The following is an 18,608-nucleotide window of genomic DNA, read 5'->3' as shown; positions in this document are numbered from 1 at the left end:
ACGTAATAGCATATAACGTTATAAGTTAAAAGGTAATTGTATAATTCGTTATAGGTTTTACCGTAATACCATAAAATGTTATACGTTATAACGTAATAGCATATAACGTCATAAGTTAAAAGGTAACAGTATATAGCGTTATACGTTATAGCGTAATGCTAAATAACGTTATATAGTATAGGGTAATAGTATATAGCGTTATACTTTATAACGTAATGCTACATAACGTTATACGTTATAACGTAATAGTATACATCGGTATACGTTATAACGTAATGCTACATAACGTTATACGTTATAAGGTAATAGTATATAACGTTATACGTTATGACGTAGTGCTACATATCGTTGTACGTTATAACGTAATAATATACAACGGTATACGTTATAACGGAATATTATACAACGGTATACGTTATAACGTAATACTACATAACGTTATAAGTTATAAGGTAGTAGTATATAGCGTTATATGTTATAACGTAATGCTGCATAACGTTATACGTTATAAGGTAATAGTATATAACGTTATACGTTATAACGTAATAGTATACAACGTTATACGTTATAACGTAATGCTACATAACGTTGTACGTTATAAGGTAATAGTATATAACGTTATTCGTTATATGGTTACCGTATATAACGTATAACGATATAAGGTTATATGATATAGCGTTATACGTTATATGGTAGTGCTACATAACGTTATATGTTATAAGGTAATAGTATATATCATTATACGTTATAACGTAATGCTGCATAACGTTATACGTTTTAACGTAATAGTACATAACGTTATGCGTTATAACGTAATGCTACAGAAAGATATACGTTATAAGGTAATAGTATATAACGTTATACGTTATACGGTAATAGCATATAACGTTACACGTTATAGGGTAATAGCATACAACGTTATACGTTATAACGTAATGCTACATAACGTTATACGTTATAAAGTAATAGTATATAACGTTATACGTTATAAGGTAATAGTATATAAGGTTACACGTTAAAACGAAATGCTACATAACGTTCTAAGTTATAACGTAATAGTATACAACGGTATACGTTATGAGGTAATAGTACATAACGTTATACGTTATAAGGTAATAGCATATAACGTTACACGTTATAAGGTAATAGGATACAACGTTATACGTTATAGAGTAATGCTACCTAACGTTATACGTTATAACGTAATAGTATACAGCGTTATACGTTATAAGGTAATAGTATATAACGTTATACGTTATGAGGTTACAGTATATAACGTATAACGATATCAGATAATAGTATATAACGTATAACGATATCTGATAATAGTATATAACGTTATACGCTATAACGTAATGCTACATAACGTTATACGTTATAAAGTAATAGTATATAACGTTATACGTTATAAGGTAATAGTATATAACGTTATACGTTATAACGTAATTCTACATAACGTTATACGTTATAAGGTAATAGCATGTAGCGTTATACGTTATGACGTAGTGCTACGTAACGTTGTACGTTATAACGTAATAATATACAACGGTATACGTTATAACGGAATATTATACAACGGTATACGTTATAACGTAATACTACATAACGTTATAAGTTATAAGGTAGTAGTATATAGCGTTATATGTTATAACGTAATGCTGCATAACGTTATACGTTATAAGGTAATAGTATATAACGTTATACGTTATAACGTAAAAGTATACAACGTTATACGTTATAACGTAATGCTACATAACGTTGTACGTTATAAGGTAATAGTATATAACGTTATACGTTATATGGTTACCGTATATAACGTATAACGATATAAGGTTATATGATATAGCGTTATACGTTATATGGTAGTGCTACATAACGTTATATGTTATAAGGTAATAGTATATATCATTATACGTTATTACGTAATGCTGCATAACGTTATACGTTTTAACGTAATAGTACATAACGTTATACGTTATAACGTAATGCTACAGAAAGATATACGTTATAAGGTAATAGTATATAACGTTATACGTTATACGGTAATAGCATATAACGTTACACGTTATAGGGTAATAGCATACAACGTTATACGTTATAACGTAATGCTACATAACGTTATACGTTATAACGCAATGCTACATAACGTTATACTTTATAAAGTAATAGTATATAACGTTATACGTTATAAGGTAATAGTATATAACGTTATACGTTATAACGTAATTCTACATAACGTTATACGTTATAAGGTAATAGTATATAACGTTATACGTTATAACGAAATAGTATACAACGTTATACGTTATAACGTAATGCTACATAACGTTGTACGTTATAAGGTAATAGTATATAACGTTATACGTTATATGGTTACCGTATATAACGTATAACGATATAAGGTTATATGATATAGCGTTATACGTTATATGGTAGTGCTACATAACGTTATATGTTATAAGGTAATAGTATATATCATTATACGTTATAACGTAATGCTGCATAACGTTATACGTTTTAACGTAATAGTACATAACGTTATACGTTATAACGTAATGCTACAGAAAGATATACGTTATAAGGTAATAGTATATAACGTTATACGTTATACGGTAATAGCATATAACGTTACACGTTATAGGGTAATAGCATACAACGTTATACGTTATAACGTAATGCTACATAACGTTATACGTTATAACGTAATGCTACATAACGTTATACTTTATAAAGTAATAGTATATAACGTTATACGTTATAAGGTAATAGTATATAACGTTATACGTTATAACGTAATTCTACATAACGTTATACGTTATAAGGTAATAGTATATAACGTTATACGTTATAACGAAATAGTATACAACGTTATACGTTATAACGTAATGCTACATAACGTTATACTTTATAAAGTAATAGTATATAACGTTATACGTTATAAGGTAATAGTATATAACGTTATACGTTATAACGTAATTCTACATAACGTTATACGTTATAAGGTAATAGCATGTAGCGTTATACGTTATATCGTAATGCTACATAACGTTATATGTTATAGGGTAATAGCATACAACGTTATACGTTATAACGTAATGCTACATAACGTTATACGTTATAAGGTAATAGCATATAACGTTATACGTTATAACGTAATGCTACATAAGGATATGCGATATAAGGTAATAGTATATAACGTTATACGTTATAACGTAATGCTACATAACTTTATACGTTATAAAGTAATACTATATAACGTTATACGTTATAAGGTAATAGTATATAACGTTATACGTTATAACGTAATGCTACATAACGTTATACGTTATAAGGTAATAGCATGTAGCGTTATACGTTATAACGTAATGCTACATAACGTTATATGTTATAGGGTAATAGCATACAACGTTATACGTTATAACGTAGTGCTACATAACGTTATATGTTATAGGGTAATAGTATATAGCGTTATACGTTATAACGTAATGCTACGTAACGTTATACGTTATAAGGTAATAGTGTATAACGTTATACGTTATAACGTAATGCTACATAACGTTATACGTTATAAAGTAATACTATATAACGTTATACGTTATAAGGTAATAGTATATAATGTTACACGTTATAACGTAATGCTACATAACGTTATAAGTTGTAACGTAATAGTATACAACGTTATAAGTTATAAGGTAATAGTATATAACGTTATACGTTATAAGGTAATAGCATATAACGTTACACGTTATAAGGTAATAGGATACAACGTTATACGTTATAGCGTAATGCTACCTAACATTATACGTTATAACGTAATAGTATACAACGTTATACGTTATAAGGTAATAGTATATAACGTTATACGTTATGAGGTTACAGTATATAACGTATAACGATATCAGGTAATAGTATATAACGTTATACGCTATAACGTAATGATACATAACGTTATACGTTATAAGGTAATACTATATAACGTCATACGGTATATGGCAACAGTATACACACGCCCGGCTAGCTCAGTCGGTAGAGCATGAGACTCTTAATCTCAGGGTCGTGGGTTCGAGCCCCACGTTGGGCGAATATCTATATTTTTTTTTTTTGCAAGGAAGAGGATGGTTCGGCGCAGGATGCGTTGGAGTTCTGCCCGGCGTGGGTGGAACCGCGACGCGCCAATCAGATCGTAATCGGCGCGAGTGTACCCCCCGAAGCTGCAGTAAAAGCAATGCTGAGAGGGCGCCAGGTATACACTGCCTTCCGAACTTCCTGCGAGCAGCTGATGCTCGCGAAGGAACTGGCATAGAGAGAAAGGAAAAGAGACCGCGATCCAGCTTGGGCGGCGAGACAAGGAGCTCGACGCTAGGTGGTGTGGTCCCCCCTAGCGGCCCAACTTAAACAAGGATGCCTCACTCATTAGGTAGGAACATGACGAGGGGTACCACCCCGATAGTAATTCGCAAGATAGCCCGGGGCACCTCCACTATAAACGTGAGGACGTCCACCGTGGAATTTTTTGTCTATAAGAGTCCCAAACTACTCGCGTGCTACGAAAGCAACACCGGCTGTCAATGAGGATTTCTCCACGTATAATAATAATAATAAAAAAAAAAAATAAGGTAGTAGTATATAGCGTTATACGTTATAACGGAATAGTATATAACGATAGAGGTTATATGGTAATAGTATACAACGTTATACGTTATAACGTAATGCTACATAACGTTATACGTTATAAAGTAATAGTATATAACGTTATACGTTATAAGGTAATAGTATATAAGGTTACACGTTATAACGTAATGCTGCATAACGTTATACGTTATAACGTAATAGTATACAACGTTATACGTTATAACGTAATGCTACATAACGTTGTACGTTATAAGGTAATAGTATATAACGTTATACGTTATATGGTTACCGTATATAACGTATAACGATATAAGGTTATATCATATAGCGTTATACGTTATATGGTAGTGCTACATAACGTTATATGTTATAAGGTAATAGTATATATCATTATACGTTATAACGTAATGCTGCATAACGTTATACGTTTTAACGTAATAGTACATAACGTTATACGTTATAACGTAATGCTACAGAAAGATATACGTTATAAGGTAATAGTATATAACGTTATACGTTATACGGTAATAGCATGTAGCGTTATACGTTCTAACGTAATGCTACATAACGTTATACGTTATAAGGTAATAGCATATAACGTTATACGTTATAACGTAATGCTACATAAGGATATACGATATAAGGCAATAGTATATAACGTTATACGTTATAACGTAATGCTACATAGCGTTATACGTTATAAGGTAATAGCATGTAGCGTTATACGTTCTAACGTAATGCTACATAACGTTATATGTTATAGGGTAATAGCATACAACGTTATACGTTATAACGTAGTGCTACATAACGTTATATTTTATAGGGTAATAGTATATAGCGTTATACGTTATAACGTAATGCTACGTAACGTTATACGTTATAAGGTAATAGTGTATAACGTTATACGTTATAACGTAATGCTACATAACGTTATACGTTATAAAGTAATACTATACAACGTTATACGTTATAAGGTAATAGTATATAACGTTATACGGCATATGGCAACAGTATACACACGCCCGGCTAGCTCAGTCGGTAGAGCATGAGACTCTTAATCTCAGGGTCGTGGGTTCGAGCCCCACGTTGGGCGAGTATCTATATTCTTTTTTTTTGCAAGGAAGAGGAAGGTTCGGCGCAGGATACGTTGGAGTTCTGCCCGGCGTGGGTGGAACCGCGACGCGCCAATCAGATCGTCATCGGCGCGAGTGTACCCCCCGAAGCTGCAGTAAAAGCAATGCTGAGAGGGCGCCAGGTATACACTGCCTTCCGAACTTCCTGCGAGCAGGTGATGCTCGCGAAGGAACTGGCATAGAGAGAAAGGAAAAGAGACCGCGATCCAGCTAGGGCGGCGAGACAAGGAGCTCGACGCTAGGTGGTGTGGTCCCCCCTAGCGGCCCAACTTAAACAAGGATGCCTCACTCATTAAGTAGGAACATGACGAGGGGTACCACCCCGAAAGTAATTCGCAAGATAGCCCGGGGCACCTCCACTATAAACGTGAGGACGTCCACCGTGGAATTTTTTGTCTATAAGGGTCCCAAACTACTCGCGTGTTACGAAAGCAACACCGGCTGTCAATGAGGATTTCTCCACGTATAATAATAAAAAAAAAAAAAAAAAATAAGGTAGTAGTATATAGCGTTATACGTTATAACGTAATGCTAAATAACGTTATATGTTATAGGGTAATAGTATACAACGTTATACGTTATAAGGTAATAGTATATAACGTTATACGGCATATGGCAACAGTATACACACGCCCGGCTAGCTAAGTCGGTAGAGCATGAGACTCTTAATCTCAGGGTCGTGGGTTCGAGCCCCACGTTGGGCGAATATCTATATTCTTTTTTTTTGCAAGGAAGAGGAAGGTTCGGCGCAGGATACGTTGGAGTTCTGCCCGGCGTGGGTGGAACCGCGACGCGCCAATCAGATCGTCATCGGCGCGAGTGTACCCCCCGAAGCTGCAGTAAAAGCAATGCTGAGAGGGCGCCAGGTATACACTGCCTTCCGAACTTCCTGCGAGCAGGTGATGCTCGCGAAGGAACTGGCATAGAGAGAAAGGAAAAGAGACCGCGATCCAGCTAGGGCGGCGAGACAAGGAGCTCGACGCTAGGTGGTGTGGTCCCCCCTAGCGGCCCAACTTAAACAAGGATGCCTCACTCATTAAGTAGGAACATGACGAGGGGTACCACCCCGAAAGTAATTCGCAAGATAGCCCGGGGCACCTCCACTATAAACGTGAGGACGTCCACCGTGGAATTTTTTGTCTATAAGAGTCCCAAACTACTCGCGTGTTACGAAAGCAACACCGGCTGTCAATGAGGATTTCTCCACGTATAATAATAAAAAAAAAAAAAATAAGGTAGTAGTATATAGCGTTATACGTTATAACGTAATGCTAAATAACGTTATATGTTATAGGGTAATAGTATATAGCGTTATACTTTATAACGTAATGCTACATAACGTTATACGTTATAACGTAATAGTATACAACGGTATACGTTATAACGTAATGCTACATAACGTTATATGTTATAAGGTTATAGCATATAGCGTTATACGTTATATGGTAGTGCTACATAACGTTATATGTTAGAAGGTAATAGTATATAACGTTATACGTTATAACGTAATAGTATACTACGTTATACGTTATAACGTAATGCTACATAACGTTATACGTTGTAAGGTAATAGTACATAGCGTTATACGTTATGACGCAGTGCTACATAACGTTGTACATTATAACGTAATAATATACAACGGTTTACGTTATAACGTAATATTATACAACGGTATACGTTATAACGTAATACTACATAACGTTATAAGTTATAAGGTAGTAGTATATAGCGTTATATGTTATAACGTAATGCTGCATAACGTTATACGTTATAAGGTAATAGTATATAACGTTATACGTTATAACGTAATAGTATACAACGTTATACGTTATAACGTAATGCTACATAACGTTGTACGTTATAAGGTAATAGTATATAACGTTATATGTTATAAGGTAATAGTATATAACGTCATACGTTATAACGTAATAGTATACAACGTTATACGTTATAACGTAATGCTACATAACGTTATACGTTATAAGGTAATAGTATATAACGTTATACGTTATGATGTAGCGCTACATAACGTTGTACGTTATAACGTAATAATATACAACGGTATACGTTATAACGTAATATTATTCAACGGTATACGTTAGAACGTAATACTACATAACGTTATAAGTTATAAGGTAGTAGTATATAGCGTTATATGTTATAAAGTAATGCTGCATAACGTTATACGTTATAAGGTAATAATATATAACGTTATACGTTATAACGTAATAGTATACTACGTTATACGTTATAACGTAATGCTACATAACGTTATACGTTGTAAGGTAATAGTATATAGCGTTATACGTTATAACGTAATGCTACATAACGTTATACGTTATAAGGTAATAGTATATAACGTTATACGTTATAACGTAGTGCTACATAACGTTATACGTTATAAGGTAATAGTATATGACGCTATACGTTATAACGTAGTGCTATATAACGTTATATGTTATAAGGTAATAGTATATAGAGTTGTACGTTATAACGTAACGCTAAATAACGTTATATGTTGTAAGGTAATAATATATAACGCTATACGTTATAACGTAATGCTACATAACGTTATACGTTATAAGGTAATAGCATGTAGCGTTATACGTTCTAACGTAATGCTACATAACGTTATACGTTATAAGGTAATAGCATATAACGTTATACGTTATAACGTAATGCTACATAAGGATATACGATATAAGGCAATAGTATATAACGTTATACGTTATAACGTAATGCTACATAGCGTTATACGTTATAAGGTAATAGCATGTAGCGTTATACGTTCTAACGTAATGCTACATAACGTTATATGTTATAGGGTAATAGCATACAACGTTATACGTTATAACGTAGTGCTACATAACGTTATATTTTATAGGGTAATAGTATATAGCGTTATACGTTATAACGTAATGCTACGTAACGTTATACGTTATAAGGTAATAGTGTATAACGTTATACGTTATAACGTAATGCTACATAACGTTATACGTTATAAAGTAATACTATACAACGTTATAAGTTATAAGGTAGTAGTATATAGCGTTATACGTTATGACGTAGTGCTACATAACGTTGTACATTATAACGTAATAATATACAACGGTTTACGTTATAACGTAATATTATACAACGGTATACGTTATAACGTAATACTACATAACGTTATAAGTTATAAGGTAGTAGTATATAGCGTTATATGTTATAACGTAATGCTGCATAACGTTATACGTTATAAGGTAATAGTATATAACGTTATACGTTATAACGTAATAGTATACAACGTTATACGTTATAACGTAATGCTACATAACGTTGTACGTTATAAGGTAATAGTATATAACGTTATATGTTATAAGGTAATAGTATATAACGTCATACGTTATAACGTAATAGTATACAACGTTATACGTTATAACGTAATGCTACATAACGTTATACGTTATAAGGTAATAGTATATAACGTTATACGTTATGATGTAGCGCTACATAACGTTGTACGTTATAACGTAATAATATACAACGGTATACGTTATAACGTAATATTATTCAACGGTATACGTTAGAACGTAATACTACATAACGTTATAAGTTATAAGGTAGTAGTATATAGCGTTATATGTTATAAAGTAATGCTGCATAACGTTATACGTTATAAGGTAATAATATATAACGTTATACGTTATAACGTAATAGTATACTACGTTATACGTTATAACGTAATGCTACATAACGTTATACGTTGTAAGGTAATAGTATATAGCGTTATACGTTATAACGTAATGCTACATAACGTTATACGTTATAAGGTAATAGTATATAACGTTATACGTTATAACGTAGTGCTACATAACGTTATATTTTATAGGGTAATAGTATATAGCGTTATACGTTATAACGTAATGCTACGTAACGTTATACGTTATAAGGTAATAGTGTATAACGTTATACGTTATAACGTAATGCTACATAACGTTATACGTTATAAAGTAATACTATACAACGTTATACGTTATAAGGTAATAGTATATAACGTTATACGGCATATGGCAACAGTATACACACGCCCGGCTAGCTCAGTCGGTAGAGCATGAGACTCTTAATCTCAGGGTCGTGGGTTCGAGCCCCACGTTGGGCGAATATCTATATTCTTTTTTTTTGCAAGGAAGAGGAAGGTTCGGCGCAGGATACGTTGGAGTTCTGCCCGGCGTGGGTGGAACCGCGACGCGCCAATCAGATCGTCATCGGCGCGAGTGTACCCCCCGAAGCTGCAGTAAAAGCAATGCTGAGAGGGCGCCAGGTATACACTGCCTTCCGAACTTCCTGCGAGCAGGTGATGCTCGTGAAGGAACTGGCATAGAGAGAAAGGAAAAGAGACCGCGATCCAGCTAGGGCGGCGAGACAAGGAGCTCGACGCTAGGTGGTGTGGTCCCCCCTAGCGGCCCAACTTAAACAAGGATGCCTCACTCATTAAGTAGGAACATGACGAGGGGTACCACCCCGAAAGTAATTCGCAAGATAGCCCGGGGCACCTCCACTATAAACGTGAGGACGTCCACCGTGGAATTTTTTGTCTATAAGGGTCCCAAACTACTCGCGTGTTACGAAAGCAACACCGGCTGTCAATGAGGATTTCTCCACGTATAATAATAAAAAAAAAAAAAAAAAATAAGGTAGTAGTATATAGCGTTATACGTTATAACGTAATGCTAAATAACGTTATATGTTATAGGGTAATAGTATATAGCGTTATACTTTATAACGTAATGCTTCATAACGTTATACGTTATAACGTAATAGTATACAACGGTATACGTTATAACGTAATGCTACATAACGTTATATGTTATAAGGTTATAGCATATAGCGTTATAAGTTATATGGTAGTGCTACATAACGTTATATGTTAGAAGGTAATAGTATATAACGTTATACGTTATAACGTAATAGTATACTACGTTATACGTTATAACGTAATGCTACATAACGTTATACGTTGTAAGGTAATAGTATATAGCGTTATACGTTATGACGCAGTGCTACATAACGTTGTACATTATAACGTAATAATATACAACGGTTTACGTTATAACGTAATATTATACAACGGTATACGTTATAACGTAATACTACATAACGTTATAAGTTATAAGGTAGTAGTATATAGCGTTATATGTTATAACGTAATGCTGCATAACGTTATACGTTATAAGGTAATAGTATATAACGTTATACGTTATAACGTAATAGTATACAACGTTATACGTTATAACGTAATGCTACATAACGTTGTACGTTATAAGGTAATAGTATATAACGTTATATGTTATAAGGTAATAGTATATAACGTCATACGTTATAACGTAATAGTATACAACGTTATACGTTATAACGTAATGCTACATAACGTTATACGTTATAAGGTAATAGTATATAACGTTATACGTTATGACGTAGTGCTACATAACGTTGTACGTTATAACGTAATAATATACAACGGTATACGTTATAACGTAATATTATTCAACGGTATACGTTAGAACGTAATACTACATAACATTATAAGTTATAAGGTAGTAGTATATAGCGTTATATGTTATAAAGTAATGCTGCATAACGTTATACGTTATAAGGTAATAATATATAACGTTATACGTTATAACGTAATAGTATACTACGTTATACGTTATAACGTAATGCTACATAACGTTATACGTTGTAAGGTAATAGTATATAGCGTTATACGTTATAACGTAATGCTACATAACGTTATACGTTATAAGGTAATAGTATATAACGTTATACGTTATAACGTAGTGCTACATAACGTTATACGTTATAAGGTAATAGTATATGACGCTATACGTTATAACGTAGTGCTATATAACGTTATATGTTATAAGGTAATAGTATATAGAGTTGTACGTTATAACGTAACGCTAAATAACGTTATATGTTGTAAGGTAATAATATATAACGCTATACGTTATGACGTAGTGCTACATATCGTTATACGTTATAAGGTAATAGTATATAACGTTATACGTTATGACGTAGTGCTATATAACGTTATAAGTTTTAAGGTAATAGTATATAGAGTTATTAGTTATAACGTAACGCTAAATACCGTTATATGTTATAAGGTAATAGTATATAACGTTATACGTTATGACGTAGTGCTACATAACGTTGTACGTTATAACGTAATAATATACAACGGTATACGTTATAACGTAATATTATACAACGGTATACGTTATAACGTAATACTACATAACGTTATAAGTTATAAGGTAGTAGTATATAGCGTTATATGTTATAACGTAATGCTGCATAACGTTATACGTTATAAGGCAATAGTATATAACGTTATACGTTATGACGTAGTGCTACATAACGTTGTACGTTATAACGTAATAATATACAACGGTATACGTTATAACGTAATATTATTCAACGGTATACGTTAGAACGTAATACTACATAACGTTGTAAGTTATAAGATAGTAGTATATAGCGTTATATGTTATAACGTAATGCTGCATAACGTTATACGTTATAAGGTAATAGTATATAACGTTATACGTTATAATGTAATAGTATACTACGTTATACGTTATAACGTAATGCTACATAACGTTATATGTTATAAGGTAATAGCATATAGCGTTATACGTTATAACGTAATGCTACATAACGTTATATGTTGTAAGGTAATAGGATATAGCGTTATACGTTATAACGTAATGCTACATATCGTTATACGTTGTAAGGTAATAGTATATAGCGTTATACGTTATAACGTAATCCTACATAACGTTATACGTTATAAGGTAATAGTATATAACGTTATACGTTATAACGTAGTGCTACATAACGTTATACGTTATAAGGTAATAGTGTATGACGTTATACGTTATAACGTAGTGCTATATAACGTTATATGTTATAAGGTAATAGTATACAGAGTTGTACGTTATAACGTAACGCTAAATAACGTTATATGTTGTAAGGTAATAATATATAACGCTATACGTTATGGCGTAGTGCTACATATCGTTATACGTTATAATGTAATAGTATACAACGGTATACCTCATAACGTAATGCTACATAACGTTATATGTTATAAGGTAGTAGTATATAGCGTTATACGTTATACCGTAATGCTGCATGACGTTATACGTTATAAGGTAATGGTATATAACGTTATACGTTATAACGTAATAGTATACAACGTTATACGTTATAACGTAATGCTACATGACGTTATACGTTATAAGGTAATGGTATATGACGTTATACGTTATAACGTAATAGCATACAACGGTATACGTTATAACGTAATACTACATAACGTTATATGTTATAAGGTAGTAGTATTTAGCGTTGTACGTCATAACGTAATGCTGCATAACGTTATACGTTATAAGGTAATAGTATATAACGTCATACGTTATAACGTAATAGTATACAACGTTATACGTTATAACGTAATGCTACATAACGTTATACGTGATAAGGTAATAGTATATAACGTTATACGTTATGACGTAGTGCTACATAACGTTGTACGTTATAACGTAATAATATACAAGGGTATACGTTATAACGTAATATTATACAACGGTATACGCTAGAACGTAATACTACGTAACGTTATATGTTATAAGATAATAGTATATAGCGTTATACGTTATAACGTAGTGCCACATGACGTTATACGTTATAAGGTAATGGTATATGACGTTATACGTTATGACGTAGACCTACATAACGTTATACGTTATAAGGTAATAGTATATAGCGTTATACGTTATAACGCAATGCTACATAACGTTATACGTCATAACGTAATAGTACACAACGTTATACGTTATAAGGTAATAGTATATAACGTTATACGTTATACTGTTGCAGTAGATAACGTATAACGATATAAGGTAATAGTATATAACGTTATACGATATAACGCAGTGCTACATAACGTTATACGTTATAAGGTAATAGTATATAACGTTATACGTTATGACGTAGACCTACATAACGTTATACGTTATAAGGTAATAGTATATAGCGTTATACGTTATAACGCAATGCTACATAACGTTACATGTTATAAGGTTATAGTACATAACGTTATACGTTATAACGTAATGCTACAGAAGGATATACGTTATAAGGTAATAGTATATAACGTTATACGTTATAACGTAATAGTATATAATATTATACGTTATAAGGTAACAGCATATAACGTTATACGTTATAAGGTATTAGTATGTAACGTATAACGTAAAACGTAATAGTATACAACGTAATACGTTATAAGGTAAGAGTATATAACGTTATACGTTATAAGGTTACATTATATAACGTAAACGATATAAGGAAATAGTATATAACGTTATACGCTAAAACGTAATGCTACATAACGTTATACGTTATAAGGTAATAGCATGTAGCGTTATACGTTATAACGTAATGCCACATAACGTTATATGTTATAAGGTAGTAGTATATAGCGTTATACGTTATAACGTAATGCTACATAACGTTATACGTTATAACGTAATAATACATATCGTTATACGTTATATCGTATTGCTACAGAAGGATATACGTTATAAGGTAATCGTATATAACGTTATACGTTATAAGGTAATAGCATATAACGTTACACGTTATAAGGTAATACGATACAACGTTATACGTAATAGCGCATTGCTACCTAACGTTATACGTTATAACGCAATAGTATACAACGTTACACGTTATAAGGTAATGCTACATAACGTTATATATTGTAAGGTAATAGCATATAACGTTATACGTTATAACGTAGTGCTACATATCGTTATATATTGTAAGGTAATAGCATATAACGTTATACGTTATAACGTAGTGCTACATATCGTTATACGTTATAACGTAATAGTATACAACGGTATACGTTATAACGTAATGCTACATAACGTTATACGTTATATGGTAATAGTATATAACATTATACGTTATAACGTAATAGTATACAACGTTATACGTCAAAACGTAATGCTACATAACGTTATAGTTATAAGGTAATAGTATATACCGTTATACGTTATATGGTTACCGTATATAACGTATAACGATATAAGGTAATAGTATACAACGTTATACGTTATAACGTAATGCTACATAACGTTATATATTGTAAGGTAATAGCATATAACGTTATACGTTATAACGTAGTGCTACATATCGTTATATGTTATAAAGTAATAGTATATAACGTTATACGTTACAACGTAGTCCTACATAATATTATACGTTATAACGTAATAGTATACAACGATATACGTTATAACGCAATGCTACATAACGTTATATGTTATAAGGTAATAGCATATAACGTTATACGTTATAACGTAATGCTACGTAACGTTATATGTATTAAGGTAATAGTATATTGCGTTATTCGTTATAAGGTAATAGTATATATCGTTATACGTTATGACGTAGTGCTACATAACGTTATACGTTATAACGTAATGCTACAGAAGGATATACGTTATAAGGTAATAGTATATAACGTTATACGTTATAAGGTAATACTATATAACATTATACGTTATAAGGTAACAGCATACAACGTTATACGTTATAAGGTAATAGTATATAACGTTATACGTTATAGCGTAATGCTAGATAACGTTATACGTTATAACCTAATGCTACATAACGATATATGTTATAAGGTAATAGCATATAGCGTTATACGTTATGACGCAATGCTACCTAACGTTATACGTCATAACGTAATAGTATACAACGTTATACGTTATAAGGTAATAGTATATAACGTTATACGTTATAAGGTAATAGTATATAATATTATACGTTATAAGGTAACAGCATATAACGTTATACGTTATAAGGTATTAGTATATAACGTATAACGTAAAACGTAATAGTATACAACGTTACACGTTATAAGGTAATACTATATAACGTTATACGTTATAAGGTTACAGTATATAACGTATAACGATATAAGGTAATAGTATATAACGTTATACGCTATAACGTAAAGCTTCATAACGTATAACGATAGAAGGTAATAGTATATAACGTTATACGTTATGACGTAGTGCTGCATAACGCTGTACGTTATAACGTAATAGTATACAACGTTATACGTTATAACGTAATGCTACATAACGTTATAGTTATAAGGTAATAGTATATACCGTTATACGTTATATGGTTACCGTATATAACGTATAACGATATAAGGTAATAGTATACAACGTTATACGTTATAGCGTAATGCTACAGAAGGGTATACGTTATAAGGTAATAGTATATAACGTTACACGTTATAACGTAGTGCTATGTAACGTTATATGTTATAAGATAATATTATATAGAGTTATTAGTTATGACGTAACGCTAAATAACATTATAAATTGTAAGGTAATAGCATATAACGTTATACGTTATAACGTAGTGCTACATATCGTTATACGTTATAACGTAATAGTATACAACGGTATACGTTATAACGTAATGCTACATACCGTGATTCGTTATAAGGTAATAGTATATAACGTTATACGTTATAACGTAATAGTATACAACGTTATACGTTATAACGTAATGCTACATAACGTTATACGATATAAGATAATAGTCTATAACGTTATACGTTATATGGTTACCGTATATAACGTATAATGATATAAGGTAATAGTATACAACGTTATACGTTATAACGTAATGCTACAGAAGGGTATACGTTATAAGGTAATAGTATATAACGTTATACGTTATAACGTAATGCTACATAACGTTATATGTTATAAAGTAATAGTATATAGCGTTATACGTTACAACGTAGTCCTACATAATATTATACGTTATAACGTAATAGTATACAACGATATACGTTATAACGCAGTGCTACATAACGTTATATGTTATAAGGTAATAGCATATAGCGTTATACGTTATAACGTAATGCTACGTTATGTTATATGTATTAAGGTAATAGTACATTGCGTTATTCGTTATAAGGTAATAGTATATAACGTTATACGTTATGACGTAGTGCTACATAACGTTATACGTTATAACGTAATGCTACAGAAGGATATACGTTATAAGGTAATAGTATATAACGTTATACGTTATAAGGTAATAGTATATAACATTATACGTTATTAGGTAACAGCATACAACCTTATACGTTATAAGGTAATAGTATATAACGTTATACGTTATAGCGTAATGCTAGATAACGTTATACGTTATAACCTAATGCTACATAACGATATATGTTATAAGGTAATAGCATATAGCGTTATACGTTATAACGCAATGCTACCTAACGTTATACGTCATAACGTAATAGTACACAACGTTATACGTTATAAGGTAATAGTATATAACGTTATACGTTATACTGTTGCAGTAGATAACGTATAACGATATAAGGTAATAGTATATAACGTTATACGATATAACGCAGTGCTACATAACGTTATACGTTATAAGGTAATAGTATATAACGTTATACGTTATGACGTAGACCTACATAACGTTATACGTTATAAGGTAATAGTATATAGCGTTATACGTTATAACGCAATGCTACATAACGTTACATGTTATAAGGTTATAGTACATAACGTTATACGTTATAACGTAATGCTACAGAAGGATATACGTTATAAGGTAATAGTATATAACGTTATACGTTATAACGTAATAGTATATAATATTATACGTTATAAGGTAACAGCATATAACGTTATACGTTATAAGGTATTAGTATGTAACGTATAACGTAAAACGTAATAGTATACAACGTAATACGTTATAAGGTAAGAGTATATAACGTTATACGTTATAAGGTTACAGTATATAACGTAAACGATATAAGGAAATAGTATATAACGTTATACGCTAAAACGTAATGCTACATAACGTTATACGTTATAAGGTAATAGCATGTAGCGTTATACGTTATAACGTAATGCCACATAACGTTATATGTTATAAGGTAGTAGTATATAGCGTTATACGTTATAACGTAATGCTACATAACGTTATACGTTATAACGTAATAGTACATATCGTTATACGTTATACCGTATTGCTACAGAAGGATATACGTTATAAGGTAATCGTATATAACGTTATACGTTATAAGGTAATAGCATATAACGTTACACGTTATAAGGTAATACGATACAACGTTATACGTAATAGCGCATTGCTACCTAACGTTATACGTTATAACGCAATAGTATACAACGTTACACGTTATAAGGTAATGCTACATAACGTTATATATTGTAAGGTAATAGCATATAACGTTATACGTTATAACGTAGTGCTACATATCGTTATATATTGTAAGGTAATAGCATATAACGTTATACGTTATAACGTAGTGCTACATATCGTTATACGTTATAACGTAATAGTATACAACGGTATACGTTATAACGTAATGCTACATAACGTTATACGTTATATGGTAATAGTATATAACATTATACGTTATAACGTAATAGTATACAACGTTATACGTCAAAACGTAATGCTACATAACGTTATAGTTATAAGGTAATAGTATATACCGTTATACGTTATATGGTTACCGTATATAACGTATAACGATATAAGGTAATAGTATACAACGTTATACGTTATAACGTAATGCTACATAACGTTATATATTGTAAGGTAATAGCATATAACGTTATACGTTATAACGTAGTGCTACATATCGTTATACGTTATAACGTAATAGTATACAACGGTATACGTTATAACGTAATGCTACAT

General features: G+C 31.6%; 3 non-coding genes across 3 annotated transcripts; all 3 read left to right on the top strand.

Annotated features, from left to right (window-relative positions):
- Positions 1-4,008: 4,008 nt before the first annotated feature.
- Trnak-cuu (transfer RNA lysine (anticodon CUU)) lies at positions 4,009-4,081 on the top strand. Its single transcript has one exon. It is a non-coding gene; the product is annotated as a tRNA-Lys (tRNA).
- Positions 4,082-5,652: 1,571 nt separating this feature from the next.
- Positions 5,653-5,725, top strand: Trnak-cuu (transfer RNA lysine (anticodon CUU)). The gene has a single exon. It is a non-coding gene; the product is annotated as a tRNA-Lys (tRNA).
- A 4,111-nt stretch (positions 5,726-9,836) lies between these two features.
- Trnak-cuu (transfer RNA lysine (anticodon CUU)) lies at positions 9,837-9,909 on the top strand. Its single transcript has one exon. It is a non-coding gene; the product is annotated as a tRNA-Lys (tRNA).
- Positions 9,910-18,608: the final 8,699 nt, after the last annotated feature.

The sequence above is a fragment of the Bombus fervidus genome, chromosome 7 (assembly GCF_041682495.2).
Source record: "Bombus fervidus isolate BK054 chromosome 7, iyBomFerv1, whole genome shotgun sequence".
In the NCBI taxonomy this organism is placed as follows: Eukaryota; Metazoa; Arthropoda; class Insecta; order Hymenoptera; family Apidae; genus Bombus; species Bombus fervidus.
This window is presented reverse-complemented; position numbering and strand designations above follow the sequence as displayed.